Source organism: Euprymna scolopes, chromosome 7, assembly GCF_053919585.1.
Source record: "Euprymna scolopes isolate OS-2025 chromosome 7, ASM5391958v1, whole genome shotgun sequence".
Lineage (NCBI taxonomy): Eukaryota > Metazoa > Mollusca > Cephalopoda > Sepiida > Sepiolidae > Euprymna > Euprymna scolopes.
The window spans coordinates 130,034,472-130,051,201 of record NC_136488.1 but is presented as its reverse complement, the minus strand read 5'-3'; the positions used below and the strand labels follow the sequence as shown (position 1 = coordinate 130,051,201).

The 16,730-nt window shown below is 33.4% G+C and overlaps 2 pseudogenes; both read left to right on the top strand.

Annotated features, from left to right (window-relative positions):
• The first annotated feature begins 15,748 nt into the window (after positions 1–15,748).
• LOC145280530 (U2 spliceosomal RNA) lies at positions 15,749–15,962 on the top strand (annotated as a pseudogene).
• Positions 15,963–16,372: 410 nt separating this feature from the next.
• On the top strand, positions 16,373–16,510 carry LOC145280547 (U2 spliceosomal RNA; annotated as a pseudogene).
• The last annotated feature ends 220 nt before the right edge of the window (positions 16,511–16,730 follow it).

Below are 16,730 nucleotides of genomic sequence, written 5' to 3'. Positions count from 1 at the left end.
TCTGTCGTGGTGACATTAGCAGATATACCTCATTTATATATATTAGGAATAATAGAGGCCGAAGGATAGACCCCTGAGGAACTGCCGCATTTATATCATATTGTTTAGATGTACGACCGTCGAGGACAACCTGGATTTTTCTCTTATCTAAGAAGGATTTAATTATGTCCTGGCTTATTTCTTAGTTATTACGCACTAAATATAAGTGATAGCATTATATATATATATATATATATATATATATATATATATATATATATATATATATATATATATGGAGAGAGAGAGAGAAAGAAAGAGAGAGAGAGAGAGACGGAGTTTTGCAGTGAAGGCCGTAGGTCTCAATCCACACTCGCTAGTGCTCTGCCAGTCATTGGAAGATGTCTTGCTCGCAGGCGGCGCTCGAGGTTGCTGTCCCTAAACTATCGTGTTCCACGGTGAAACCAATGCCAATGTTGTTGTTGTTGTTGTTGTTGTATTTGATTGTTTTAATAGATTAGTGCCACTAATGGAAATATGAGTTTACAAATAAAAAATACCCCTGCCATGCAGAAGCAGTACGCACCCACGCGTTTGACTTAGTCCTGTCTGGTTATCTGTGGGTTTAGGGTAGTGTTGAAGGCTAAGATCCATGATCCACGTTGAGATCAATGAAACCCTTTATTACTCGCTTTGTTTGACATTAAGGTAGGGTTAAGATCCGGATCTTCACGTTGAGATCTATAAAGTCCTCATTTCTCGCTGTATAAAAATGTAGAACAAACGCCACTGGGGAACGCATCGCGCGATCGTAGACGGCCACCTGTGTGAGTTTATGTGGAGACCAAAACATAAGGAGACCATCTTCTCGTGCAGATCTTGATTAATTGATCCCATGGTTTGGCCATACGTTTTTATGCTCTACAGCCGGTTTTGTCTACTTAGGGCTGTGACACTTTTCTACATACAATCCATTATTTTTTCTTACTCAGAAGAAAATGTTATTTGAATTATTATCAGTGATTGCTCACTAGTATAAACAAGTAGTATTCCCTGCAGCCTGAATTATACAGCAATTAAAGAATAGAGCATATTCTGAGTTTTAGATAGACGGCCATTTAAGTTTCTAATTTTTTTAAGATGAGGATTGATTATTCGAATTATTCTGATTCTTCGGACTCCTGCGCTCAACTTGAGTGTTATTCTCACAACGTTTCGGTCGATGTAACCTCCGACTTTCTTCAGATATTTCTTGTCGTTTCGGTTTATTCATTGTGCCAAGGATATTTTCGAAAAGACCGGTAGCGCAGTGGATAGTGAAAGTACTTTGTAAATTTTTTTGTAAATCTATACAATCCTAGAGATTGATGGTTCAATCCTTAGTGCGATCGATAAAAATACAATTTTGAATTGCTTAAGACGTCTATCTAGTCATGGCTGACGAAACGAGAACACGCTAAATCTATTGATTAAATAAAGGGTTTTGTTCCAAATTCCGTGCGGATTCTCGAGTTCGATAGCAAGATTCCCGAGTTCGACAAGATACACTTGAAAAGGGTTGGAGAGTAATGTTATCAAAGAAACGCTCAAGATTAAAACAGTAGCCCGAAAAAAATCCAAGTAATAATAAGAGAGTATGTATTGCACTGTTGACGTTGCCTTCTTTTCTGCCAGTAACGGAGAGGGAGAACAATCCTGGGCTATGAAAATAGAACAATCCTGGGCTATGAAAATCGGAAGCATTAATCCTTTTTATTAATAACCGATACGTTTGTCATTTCTCTACACATGCTTTTCATTCAAAACTTCCCAATAAATTCATTATTTCTCTCACGTCCCTCTATTTCGATTATGTGACGTCATGTTCGTTTCTAGCTACAGCAGATCGTTGATATATTAGTTCATTTTCTAAGTAATCATGCTTATATTTTATATGCTAGCAAAAAATAAGCGGCCAGGGGTTGGAGAATATATTTGCTCGTATGTAAAATTTTTGGGATCTAATATTTTATGCGTTACATTTGCCCGTGTTCGATTAATTCCGATTTATCTCTCGATTTGCCTGTAAGTTCAAATTTCTTGAAAATTAGAAATAAATAATGTTCGTATCCAAGGTTTTTGCTATTCTATGGGACTTCTATATAAGAAAAGAACAAAGATTAATATGTGTATTTAACCTTCGGCTATAAATCTATGTCTCATATTTTAGTAGAAACGATCCAATGTTTCTGGAATCTTTGCACTGCCATAAATACAATCGTAATTGTATTAACATACCTAATGTTCTCATCAAAGAACATAACGGCATATAAAAACGTAGTTTATCTTTATATAAACCACGTGCTCACTATAGGGCGTGGCTTTAAATATTCTGGCTTATAAGCAACACTTAGACATTTTAACGCCATAAATATACATGACTAGCATCTATCACCTCTCTGTTTCCCTCATAATATATTTTGCATAGAAAAATGCGAGCATAAAAGTTAATCTGGTTAAGATTAAGCTTAGAAAAGTAAAAGGACTAATTGTTAAAACTGGAAAAGAAAATGACAAGATATTCTCGTAAAAAATATAAAAAATGTATAACTTAACATATTGTAGAACTAAGATTTGTTTTATTAATTCAATTTAACGTTAGATATAAATTCCTAATTCTTCAATATTTTAAGTTATAAATTTATTATATTTTTACTAGAATATCTTGTTTTCTTTTCCAGTTTAACAACTAGTCTTTTTACTTTTCTAAACTTAACCTTACCTATAGTACTTTTTTTGCTCGCTTTTTTTCTATGTAATCCATGATTTTTCCAGGCTTTGTTTTGAAATAATATTTTCTTTTTTTTGTGTTCAATATTATACGCATTGTTAAAAGTTCATTAAAAAATTACCAACTTCTTAAATTGACTGAATAAAAAAAAATCAAATAAAAGACATAATTTAGTAAATAAACAGACAGAAGAGACCCCTCTAAAAGAGAGAGAAACAGAATTAACGCGCGACGTCGTAAGCTTTATATTATAAGCCATAACACGGCAAAGGGCATCACTTTTTTAACTCTCTATATATAACCCAAATAAGATGGCATGCGGGCAACCTTCCTGCTATGATTTATGAAGGTATCGACGACGAAAAAGTTGCTATGGTAACCAACAGCCAATCAGAAGAAACCGCCTCCAACGTTCCTTTCGAACACCAGTAATTTTATAACTTTTGTTTTAATGAATGAAAATGTTCAATTTTCATTCCAAAATATAGCTGAGAATGTGACCTATGAACCGTAAAAATTACTTGAAATTTGGTCGCAAAATGAGTGAGCGGTGAAGCTTTAAACAAATGAGTAAAACTAACACTTAACCATGTATTCACACACTAACGTGTTTTAATAATACTGTTTATCCTTATGCATAAATAAGTAAAAATTTGTTGAATATATCTATCTATTTATCTGTATATATATATATATATATATATATATATATATATATATATATATATATATATATATATATATATATATATATATCCTCTGGCAGTCATTTGCACCGACAAAAGTTAGCAATACTACCGAGAAGCATGGTTGGTTCTGCACAAAGCACTATAAACAAATCATCTGTGTAGATTTTCGAGCAACTTAGGTCTGGCGAGACCTCATACGTAAAAATCAACAGGAGAGCCCATGATGTATGTATGTATGTATGTATGTATGTATTATGTCAGGTCATGTCATATGCTACTGGTACCATGTAACCCAGTACTACCTGCCTCATGGTCGGGTCACCGGCGACTAAACTGGTTCCTCCACCAAACTTGTTTGGTGGAGAGGGCGGCTAGTCTCCCTGAAGGATTAAAAACAAGACCTTCCAAAGGGAGAATGAACACCTTTTCTGGGTCAACGGCCAACTAGCACCGTGTATATTTGTGTGTGTGTGTGTGTGTGTGTGTGTGTGTGTATGTGTATTGGGGTAGAGAGGGCTCCCGTAAGCCGTGGTGAAGGAAACCTTTCTAGGAGAAGGAAATCTCTGATTTAAAAAAAACATAAAGCGGAAGACCAGTACCCGCATTAAGCTGGTCTGCAGTTTAATTTGTTGCTGGCTATCTTGCTCTTGCTTGTTGCTGGATCTCAACATTTTGAACCGAGGGAGAGACTTAGCTGTCATACAAAGCTAAGACTCTGTAGCATCATATTTGTATAGATAGTCCCTCAGACATTTGGGTTCATGGATTTTAAATGTCTGAGGGAGTGGCACTCGTCTGACAAGACGTTGCAATCATCATCATCATCGTGTATGTATGTATGCATAATAAAACCATATACATTATACACAGCATAATCACGTTGACACACCGGTTCTCGCACGCACCCTTGCAGTAGGTATCCATAGTCTGTCAGGGCTGAAGTAAGCCTTTTTTCTATAATAAAACCAACTACAGTGGTCAACTGTCCGATTCACATTGATATGTCTTGTTTAGATACAGTCAATGAAAAATTCGAGTTCAATGAGTGAGGAGCAGAAAGAGAGTTAGACATGATGGTCGGGGTTCAAACTGTCTAAAACGTCCTAAGAATAATCAAAACAATTGTCCGATTACTAAAAAAAAAAACAAACAAAAAAAAACAACCTCATCTCAAAAATTCAGGATAAAAAAAACAAATTATGAAGAGTCCTTTTTTTTCAATTTTCACCACAAACATGGCACAGTACCACTTTGATGTAGGAGGGTACAATCGGGGACATAAGTTGCAGGAATATTATGAAGGGAGTTGAGTAGCAAGATGTCTGATCACATTCCACTTGAACTTCTGCATGCCAGAAAGCATAGTCCCGGAAAGTATAGGACTAGTTGTTAAAACCGGAAAAGAAAAGGCCAACATATTCTAGTAAAAAATATAATAAATTTATAACTTAAAATATTGCAGCATTAAGAATTTATTATATAATGTTATAAATTGAATTAAAAAAAATTCTGAATGCTGCAATATTTTAAGTTATAAATTTATTATATTTTTACTAGAATATTTTGTCTATTTTTTTTCCAGTTTTAACAACTAGTTCTTTACTTTTCCATGTTTAAGCTTAACCATATTACTTTTCATGCTCGCATTTTTCTGTTGTAATCCATGATTTTACAGGCTTTCAATAAATTCACTTGTTCTTTGTTTAATTTCAGTCTTATTTTTTGCCCCCCCCCCCATGAAGACATATGCAATAAAGAATGTACGGCACTCGTCTACTTTCAATAAAATCCCCCCCAATTATCTCCCTTGCATTTTTTCATTCTCTCTGCTTCACTTGTTACTTCTCTTTCCGAATTAGTAGCAACAGTAGCCGCTGAAGCGACATGGTTGCTATGGAAACCAGTCATAAAACATTGCTCAGCTCCTTACATATTCTTTCGATTTTGAACACCAGTAAATTCATCATAACTTTTGTTTTACTGAACGAAAATTGAAAATCTATTTTTCACAATATAGCTGAGAAAGTGATCTATAAACTGTAATAATTGTACAAACTTAGTCGAAAAATGAGTAAGCGGTGCAGCTTTAAACAGTTCTAACTGAATAAAACTGCGACAACCATATATTCAAAACACTACCGTGTTTGAATGATATACATTATTATAAAACAGTTATCTATGGACATGCATGTTTCGGGACCCTAACCCTCTTCAGCGTAGCTTGACTGTTACTAGGAATCGAACCCCGGACCTTATTTATTAGGTTCCGACGTCTTAATCCATTACGCTATGACGCCATACTCAGATTTATTACTTACTTTTTATCGCTTATATATTTACGTAGATTTTGTTGTTGATTTTTTAAAAAAATATATTATTTTACTTAGAGAACATCATTTATGAAGGTCTGAAGGTCAGTCGTGGATAAGAGTTAAGGAAAGTAAAATGACTGGTAAGATAATACCTTGAGGATCGGTAATAGTTGCGGGTTGGGTAGAATTTAATTATTTCAAAGACGACTCGATAAGAACGTGCTTCCATTAGGCCTGATAATCGTCAGGTGGACAGCAACCCCCGCAGTATTGTGTAACTTTTCCCATGGAATTTTTATTTATCTTGGGCTACAAAAGGAATCTAAGAAAAGTTCTTCATAGTGGCTGTAGCTAGACGAGTGTCTGTTGTGAATTTTTTTCTTAAATTTCAAGTGCATTTAATTTTACGAACTTTTCTGCGTGTATCAACACTAACTCTCTCCTTCGTCTCTATTATATAAAAAAATATTATATAAAAAATATTATATAAAAATATTATATAAAAAATATATAAAAAATATCATATAAAAAATATTATATAAAAATATTACATAAAATATTATATAAAATATATATAAATATTATATATAAAATATATATATATAAAATAAATATATAAAATATATATAAATATTATATAAAATATTATATAAAAAATATTATATAAAAAATATATAAAAAATAAATTCCGATTGGATTTTAAGTTTATCTAATTTTGCCCAGACAAAGCCGGGTATATCGACTAGTATAAACCTCGTATTCTTTTACAAGTGTCATAACGCGGTCACCTAAACGGATTACGTCGCATATCTGTTGTTAACTACGCATAATCTGCTGGCAGTAATCTCGCCGAATCAAAGCAAGTGTCTCTGCTGACATGTATGTTGATAGACTCATCAATCTTTGAATACCGAAATATGCAGTGTCTACATTAACATGTCTTTTACTGTTTCGTCAAACGTCAAGCACATCGATTGTCTTTCCAACAACGCTAACGCCTGTACACTAATCGACAAAAAAAGTATGTAGTTTCTGTCTCGAAGAGTAACTTCGACGTATTGGTTTTTGAAATGCGAATAGGAATTAAATTCAAATAAACTGCAAATCAGAATGTGGTTTTCTTACATCACGTGATAATGACTTACCATGTACGCGTGTCGTTCAAAAAGAAACGTCACCTATTTTTTTTTTATTCCGCCCGAACGAATCAAAGGGGATTGCAAATTGCAATGTTCTGATGACTCAACTTATGCAATAATGACCTGTAAGTTTCGATTCTATGTTGCAGATATTGACAGTGTAGGACTCTAAGAACGCAACCCCTGTCATAGACGTGCGTCGGAAGCAGAGACGCGTCACTGAATTTCTGGAAAAAAAAGTGCATTGAGAATAGTACTGATTATGTAAAAAAAAAAAAAAAAAAAAATCTGGAGTGCACAAGGTCGCTTTTTTAATGATACTACTCCTGTTTTCATAGCTTTTTAAGTTTTTAATTAAAAAAAATAGGAGGCTTACACTTTTGGAACTTTTTGAACGGCCCTTGCATGACTAGGCGAGATCCTGACGCCCATACACAGCCATCATTATCGCTTGCAAAAGTACATTTTGAATGGTAGTTACTATGTAGAAAAATAAATTCTAGAGCACAAAAGGTCACTCATTTTAATCGTATTACATCCGTCTTCGTAGCTCTTCAACTTTTTGAGTAAGACAAAAATAGAAACTTGACTTTTAGAACGATCCTTCTATTCATAAAAAAAATTCTGGAGATTCGTTTTCAATATTTCTTCTATATAAATAAAACAGTTGATGTATGTGTGTCCGTGTTAAAGATATTTAACCAAGAAACATAACACTAGAATTTAACAGGAAATAGTTATCACTAGGGCTATGATACCGGAATATTCTTTTCGTTGTTTTAACTCTCGAGTATATATCCGACACAGTTAGAAACAGTTAATCAACCGAGAACAACATCACTCTATATAAAAACGTATAAGATATCAACGGATACACACTCGAGAGCCAAAACAATGAAAATAATATGCTGTTGTCTAGTCCAAGTAATGATGCACCAAGGATGCTTTATAACTAGAAAAATATTTGATTGGATGGATGGATGGATGGATAACGCTTACAGAAATGTCTACAAAATATTCACTTCAACTCACCGACATATTTCTATATTTTTGCGTATACGCAGATTCTTTCATAGCTCAAAGTGGTTAAATTTTAAATTTTCCTTATTTATCTGTCAATAGGATACGCGACTGGACTGCTAAATGTTTTGCTTTCGATTCTAGTTATTTACACCGAAGTAATTTTTCAAAAAATCAGTACTATATACATTAAGTACAATATAATCTTTGATAGAGAATTGTCTCTGTAAAAATAAATTCGAAATCTGCATTAACTAAAATATATTTAAGCATATTTTACGACCGGGCAAGACCGGGCGTCCCCACCCTCGCTAGCTTTTAATAAAGGAGTCAATACTTATCAATTAGTCAAGCGGAAGGGTTTGATCCGAGCTGTTTTTATATAATCACCCAGAGTTCCTCTTTAAGTTGAATTCGACAAAAGTATACGAAATTATCTAAAGATATATATTCGATCACCGAGAGTGATTTTGTTGCATATTTAAGGTGACAGCTCCCGGCTTTTAGTTAGAAACGAAGTAATTAGGATAGAAGATAATTATTATTAAAGGAGAATGCTGGAATCGAACTCTGTTATCAAAATTTAAAATGATTAATATTCTTAGTTAGATACGATTCCAGGAATGCAGTGGAATTATCCATTGTAGCTAGAAATAACAATAAAAACAAAGTTAGGGTAGAAAAATAATGGAACAATGCAATTAAGATAATCCTATTCTGACGCCACAAAGAAATATAGAATCAATATATACAGTTGGCAGTTGACAGAGGAGATACAGTTCAGTCATAGTTTAGTTCAAGTTGAGCTTGAGAGAGTTAAACTAAGCTCCTTTAGAAGCGAAGGTGAGGAAGACAAGACAATGTAGTAATTTAGCCAGACACCGTCATTAGAGCATCATTCTCATCACCAGCTAGAAAATAAATGTCTTCATATTGTTATGTAAACTTTTGTCTTCGTTTGTCACAAAACCGCAAGGTAATGTGTTTTTGTTTTCATCCTATTATATAATGAACTTTATATGAAACCCCTTCCAACGTGTTGATTGTATCCTCATTATAGATAATATATCTCCCCTCCCTTTTTAAAGAACTGTCCATTACACGTCTCCCTTCACCTCTATAATCTATTTTCTATTATAAAAGTCTCGCCCCCGTTCACACCCCGCAACAATTTAAACATGTATTTTATAAAAATAATTTCTGAATTAGTTTAATTGGATAGAATTTGGTTATATTGCTTTACGGCATATGAACACTTTTAAGGTCATTTAATACCGAATCCAGTCATTTTGGTAACGGCGTTTATCCTTCAAGTTCATTTATATCTTTAAATTTCATTCATGGCGGCCAATTTGGTTGTTTTATGTTAGAGAAGATCAACCTTTTTTTCTGATTACTTAATGCTAAACCCGGTTATTTTTGAAAACTATTTTATACTTCAAATTATTTATCAATTTTATCAAGTACGGTCGATAAGCTGCGACATTCATGCAGTAGAAAGCGGAAGTGTTTGATCCAAATCACTTTTTAGCTTTGATCATTATGACAGCCTATTCTGGTTTGATTATTATTTACTGTCTCTAGTTTCATCAATCATGCAATAAATTGATATTTAAAAAAAAACAAAAAAACTTTGGACCTATAACTTCAACCGTGTGTCCTCACAATTTTTTAAATATATTTTATTTTTGTGATGTAATTCATTTTCTAAAGGTCACCGTCGAAAATGATTAGAGTCTTTAGATCATTACAAAGTAACTTTTCGAATATTATTATTTCATTATGTTTTTTTTTACACCATTCCCACTCCAAACCACTGAGAAACGCAGGGAGAATACTATTTGAGATCATGTCTAACGAGGAATTGTGGTGGCCTGAACAGCATGATGTTTGCTCACTTTAAATTTAAATTCATTAATTCACTGGGAGATATGCTGCCGCAGTCTTTGTTAAGATATGCATCTAGGAAAACACTGATGTAAGAACCTGCGTTTTACTGTGTGCTGTATTTTGTGGCAGTCATCGCACCGACAAGTCTAGCAGTCCGAGGGAAGAAACGAGTTTCCCGGAGTCTAGAGATTTTGCCGTCTCCTCGGTTTAGTCGAGGAATATGCACGTCAAGGAGTCACAAGAGCTATGAGCTGAATCTTTACTTGCTTTGAATTGTTTTAAAATTCTACTCTTTCAGTTGTTAATTTTGCGTTATGATGCATCTGGCACAAAAAAAAAACGATTATTTCAGCTAGCATAATCTCTCTCTCGCTCCCTCTCTCGCTCCCCCTTTCTGTCTCTCTCTCATTTTCTCTCTCTCTCTCTCTCTCTCGATATATATATATATATATATATATATATATATATATATATATATATATACAGTGTTATAATGGAATAATTCCAGGAGGAAATCCGGGTATGAGAGCTCAATGTGGTAAACAGAGCAATAACATAAAAAATATAACACGGAAAATATAACACGGAAATTATGTAATTTCCGTGTTATATATATATATACAGTGATGATCATATTTATTGGCACGGTAAAATAAAAGTTAAATTTTGTCTAATAAATTCTAAAAAAAGGATTAAATTAAAGAAAATAACAAAGTATATTATGTATTTTTAACTGGCCTTTCCGATGCAGCAATCGGATTTTAGAAAAAATAAATAACAAAGGAACAACAAACATAATTGCAAAAAAGCCTTGTTCAAAATTATTGGCACGATTTATTTAATAATCAATTGTATAGCCTTTGGCCTTGATTACCTTCCTCAGTCGCTTTTCATAGTTTACAACCAAGTTGTTGCACTCTTCAGTAGTAATTTTAGCCCACTCTTCCTGACAATAATCCTCCAATTGAATAAGATTCTTAGGCTTCCTTTGCATTACCCTCAATTTTAATGTTCTCCATAAATTTTCAATTGGATTAAGGTCTGGGCTTTGTGATGGCCACTCCAAAACATTAATATGATTGTCTTCAAGCCATTTCTTAGTCAGTTTAGCCGAATGCTTTGGGTCATTATCTTGCATGAACCACCAACGACGACCAAGTGAGAGCTCTTTAGCAGAGTCTTTCAGGTTTTCATCCAATATTTTAACATAATCTTCCTTTTTTATGCTACCTGTGACCTTAACAAGTCGCCCTGGTCCAGAGGCAGCAAAGGATCCCCAAAACATCAAACTGCCTCCACCGTGCTTCACTGTGGGTATGGTGTTCTTAGGCAGGAAAGCTTCGCCAGATTTTCTGTAAATATAAGACACTTTATTATGGCCAAATAACTCTATTTTCGTTTCGTCAGTCCATAGAACACGTTTCCAGAATGCAACATCTTTATCAATATGACGTTTTGCAAAGGCTAGCCTTGCTCTCAGGTGCATAGGCTTCAATAAGGGAGTCTTTCTCGGACGACATGCTTTTAAACCAGCTCTCTTCAAAACTCTACCAACTGTATGTCGAGATACATTCACTCCAGAGGTGCTCTGTTCATCAACAATCTCCCCAACAGAGATCCTTGGGTTTTGTTTTACTTGTCGAACAATTTTCCGTTCATCTCTTGGGGAAAGAATCCTTTTTCTCCCTCTACCCTCTAAACTCATAACGTGGCCTTGCGATTTGAACTTGTTTATTATGGCTCTAACAGTGGATTTGGGAAGGTTTAGCTTCTTTGAAATCTTATCATAGCCCTCCCCATTGGTATGGCATGCTACAACAAGCTTCCTGACGTCTTCGCTGTGTTCCTTAGTTTTAACCATGGCGATTGAAAATTATAATTTAGTCACTTATAATAGTTTAAATAAATCGCTATCTAAAAATTATCTGAAAAAAATTATTCACTGAATTAGCGTTAAACAAGCATAATATGGCTATAAAAAAGTTCAGAAAGCACGTAAACCGGAAATTGATTGATATTATACTGATACTAAAAGAAAAACAAAGCCGTGCCAATAATTTTGAACAAAGGTTTTTTGCAATTATGTTTGTTGTTCCTTTGTTATGTATTTTTTCTAAAATCCGATTGCTGCATCGGAAAGGCCAGTTAAAAATACATAATATACTTTGTTATTTTCTTTAATTTAATCCCTTTTTTTAGAATTTATTAGACAAAATTTAACTTTTATTTTACCGTGCCAATAAATATGATCATCACTGTATATATATATATATATATATATATATATATATATATATATATATATATATATATATATATATATATATAAGTTCGTTGTTTGTTTGTAAATAAGCGGTGTGAGCACTATAAAAGTGGTGGACGAATGTTTGTTTAAAATAAACATTTGTCGCAGATATTTGCAGTCGTGGTTCCCGTGGGCCGATGGGTAGAACTACTGACTGTCAACGCGATGGCCCTAGGTTCAGTCATTAATTCACTGGGAGAGATGCACTCCCAGTCTTTGTTAAGACATGCATGCAGAAGGAAACTGATGTAAAACTTGCAGTCTACTCTATACTCTGTCCTGTGGCAGTTATCTGCACCGACAAAGATAAGCAGTAACACTAAAAAGTGTGATTGTTTCTTTTGCTATTATAAACAAATCATCTGTGTGGATTTCCGATCAGCTTATACTTCGAAATCGACGGCAGAGTAATTTTTTTGGCCATATATACACACATATATATATATATATATATATATATATATATATATATATATATATGGTGAATAAATGGCAAAATACTATATTCCAAAATTCATGATGTTAACCATCTTATAATTTATTCCTTTAATTCGGTTGACATTTATAATTCTTTACAATATCTGTTTCCTCAAGAATTGTAAATGCCAACTGAATTAAAGCAATGAATTATTAGATGGTCAACATCATGAATTTTGGAAAATATTTTTTTGTCATTTATTCATTATATTGCCCTGTAATTACATTGAGCTTCCTAAATAAGGATGAGTGTATATTATAAAAAAATACATTTTACAGAAATATATATATATATATATATATATATATATATATATATATATATATATATATCACACCATAGAAAACACCTCCTATAATAATTAATACAAAGATCAGTCAATAAATTACATAACAATCATACACTCATTTCAATTCAGTTACACATTCCTATTTGAATTATAATTGACATGTTTGTTCTAAAAAGAATATGAATTGCATCATATCTTTGTAAATATATTAACGGCTATATAACATATATATATATATATATATATATATATATATATATATATATATATAAGAGCTAACAAGTTAATAAAACATGTTAAAAAAAACTGTGAAAAAGAGTTAAAAACATATTTAATCTGAAAAGGAAACACTTGATAAGTGGATAGTCCTTAATCCGCGGAGTTTCTAAGAAATACTTTCCTTCTCATCAGAGGGTAGGAATTAACAAAATGCGGGATCGAATTTTGCATACAAAAGTATTTGATGAAACTGCAAATAAGTCAAATTTTTGATAAATTTTGATAACAAAAAGTGAAACAGAGGGAATATGGTGAAGAAAAAAGCGATTACACGTGAATGGATAGTCTGGTGAAAAGTAAATAATCCAATGGCGGTAAAATCCAAAAATATAACTCCAAGAAAGTTAATTGAATTTCCATTTGTACAAGTAAAATCCAAGAAAATCACGTAATTGGAATATGGTCAAAAATATTCCAAAAGGCCGAAATCCATGGAATAATTCACAAATATGCACAAGGAAAAGGGGAAAAATTCCAATAATATTAATAAAAGAAAAATAAGACATGCTTTTTACACGGCTGCCGATATATATATATATATATATATATATATATATATATATATATATATATATATATATATATATTAAAAAGTCCTCGTTGACGACATAAAAATTATACAACATGAGAATAATATTAAAAAATTCAAAATTTTTGAAGCGTCGTATATTAGAAGCCTTCAACGTATTATAAATGATATTGCATTCGAGAAAATCAGTAACGTTCGACCTGTATTTTTGAACGACTTTTAATCGACTATATATATTTTAACTTATCATTGCTTAACGCTGTTTACTGTATATTTTAGTTTTCACTTTTAATTCTCATTTTCGCTCCTTCGCACTTTTACTTCAACACCTGAAGATGATTCGTGGACGAATCGAAAGCGCTCGTGACAGCAATAATTATGGAACTTTTATTAATATTTTTGATTTTGACATAAAAAAGATTATACGGAAAATCGAAAAATTAAAAAAAAAAAGAATCATAAAGCAAAGTGTAGCCGTTTCATTTAATTATACTTGCTTGAATATATATATATATATATATATATATATATATATATATATATATATATATATATATCAGAGTGGCTTACACGTGTCAGTGGATAATTATATTTTAAAAATAATATATATATGCCGCTCCCCATTTAAGGGGTAGCAAATTGGTCAAAGGGAAAATTATTCCCAACTCGCATTTAGGTAAAAATGCACTTTCGTATAAATAATTGAATTCGTTCAAAGAGTATCGCTAACAAAAAAACAAAACAAATAAAAACATCTATATATATGTGTGTGTGTGTGTGTGGGTGGGTGTATATATATGTGTGTGTGTGTGTGTGTGTATAATATATATATATATATATATATATATATATATAATCAGGGTGTAAGTTCCGTTATAGTAGCATTTATTTAATTTGTATAAAATAAAATACGCATCAGGTGCGCTTGAAAGCCAAATCACAGCGCAAGATGACGAAAGTAAATAAATATGTTACTTCTTTTAAATTTATAATTTGAATATATTTTGGAGTCAAACTCCATCCTCAGTATTTTGTTCATCTTTTTTTCTTTTTTTCCCTTCTTCTTTCTTGCCATGTTGTAAAGTTAGAGAAAGAAAAGACAGTTAGTAAAGATAAGGGCGTTCTCTCTCAGCGGTTGTATTTCGAGATACCGGATCGGTGCGTTGGCTACGCGAGAAGCATTAATTTAATTCAAATCAATAAAATACGCGTAAGTAAATATTTCGTTGGACATGCTTAAATATTATTATTTTTTTGATTATAAATATTTAATAGTTTTGGCTTATGTATTGTATATAAAGCCCACGACGGTATCAATTATTCTATCACTTTCAAAGCCACGTTACTTTCCAAGACAAACGCTACTCAGTGATTGTGATTAAAAGAACGGAAATGATTGCCAGCTAATACGTAGATGATGAACACTATGAGAGTACTAAAATTTATCAATGACATGGGATTATTTTGCTTGTTATAGGGACGTCTATGACAAGAATTTTTTTAACCTTTGATGTGGCTAAAACCAAGTAATATCAACAGAGAAGCAACCCGTTGAAATGTGTTCCATAAATGGGAAGCCCTTACAAAGAAGCACCGTCTGTGGAAATTACGTCCAAAGTTAGGAGAGAGAGAGAGAGAGAGAGAGAGGGGGTACAGCGAATCGTTATTTCTACAAACAGATCTACTATATGTATATAAAGAGGGACATATTCAATTGGAATTATTTAAAGTTTTAAAATAGACGCTAGCTCGAAAAGAACACAATTTCACCCACCAAAACAGATGGCGAAATGTTCACTGCGTGTTTCGTCCTAAAGCCATGTGAATTCTACGGAGACTAGTTTTGGTCTTCTCATGCAAATAAATACATCTGTTCCGGCAGATACTGCAAGCAAAGACCATATGTGGGGCCAGCCTCACATATAAGACCTTGGTCAATATAGAGGCAGCCCTTCATACTCATTGCCACTATCCAGCTCCCCTACTCCCCGGGGAGTTGTTCCCCATTTCCCCATTCACATTAAAAATCGGCTTTGTGCCTAATTTGCTCGGTGGGGGAGCAAATAAATACCCTTTTCTTGGCCTTTTGGCCAAGATCAAAGTGTAGTATCTGTTCCGGCAGATACTACACTTAAGATGGTTTGTACCAGTCAATGGAGGGGAAACCCTCTATACTGGGACAATTATTATTTTTGGTAACCAGAGTGACCCCTTTTAGGGGAGCTGGTTTTTACCTCACATTAAAAACGGCCTTGTGTCTAATTTGCTCAGTGGGGGAGCAAATAAATACCATCTGTTCCGGCAGATGCTGCACTTAAGATAATTTGTACCAGTCAATGGAGGGGAAACCCTCTATACTGGGACAATTATTATTTTTGGTAACCAGAGTGCCCCCTTTTTTGCCTACTTTAAGGGGAGCTGGTTTTTACCTCACATTAAAAACGGCCTTGTGCCTAATTTGCTCAGTGGGGGAGCAAATAAACACCATCTATTCCGGCAGATACTGCAAGCAAAGACCATATGTGGGGGCAACCCTACATATAAGACCTTGGTCAATGTAGGGGCAACCCTTCATTCCAATTGTCACTATCCAGCTCCCCTACTCCCCGGGGAGTTGGTCTCCATTTCCCCTTCACTCCTCACATTAAAAATCGCCCTTGTGCCTAATTTGCTCGGTGAGGGAGCAAATAAAGACCCCTTTCTTGGCCTTTTGGCCAACATCAAAGTGTAGTATCTGTTCTTACTACATGCTGTACTTATGTTTGTAACTTTGTGATATAAAGTGGGGCATCACTTTTCTGTATTAATTTAATGTAAAATGATCACCCATTTTACAACCTGTCAGTCTCAAAGCCATTCAAGTCATTCTCCAGATTATTCAAGTTGATTTTGAAGGATTCCAATTATTTTTTACGCATTCAAGTCATTCTTAAGATCATTTAATTCATCCTTAAGTTCATTAAAGTCATTCTAAATCATTTACTGTTCTATTATTTAAGTCATTTCAGCCCATTTTTCGATCATTTTAGTTTATCTTTAAGAATTTCATGT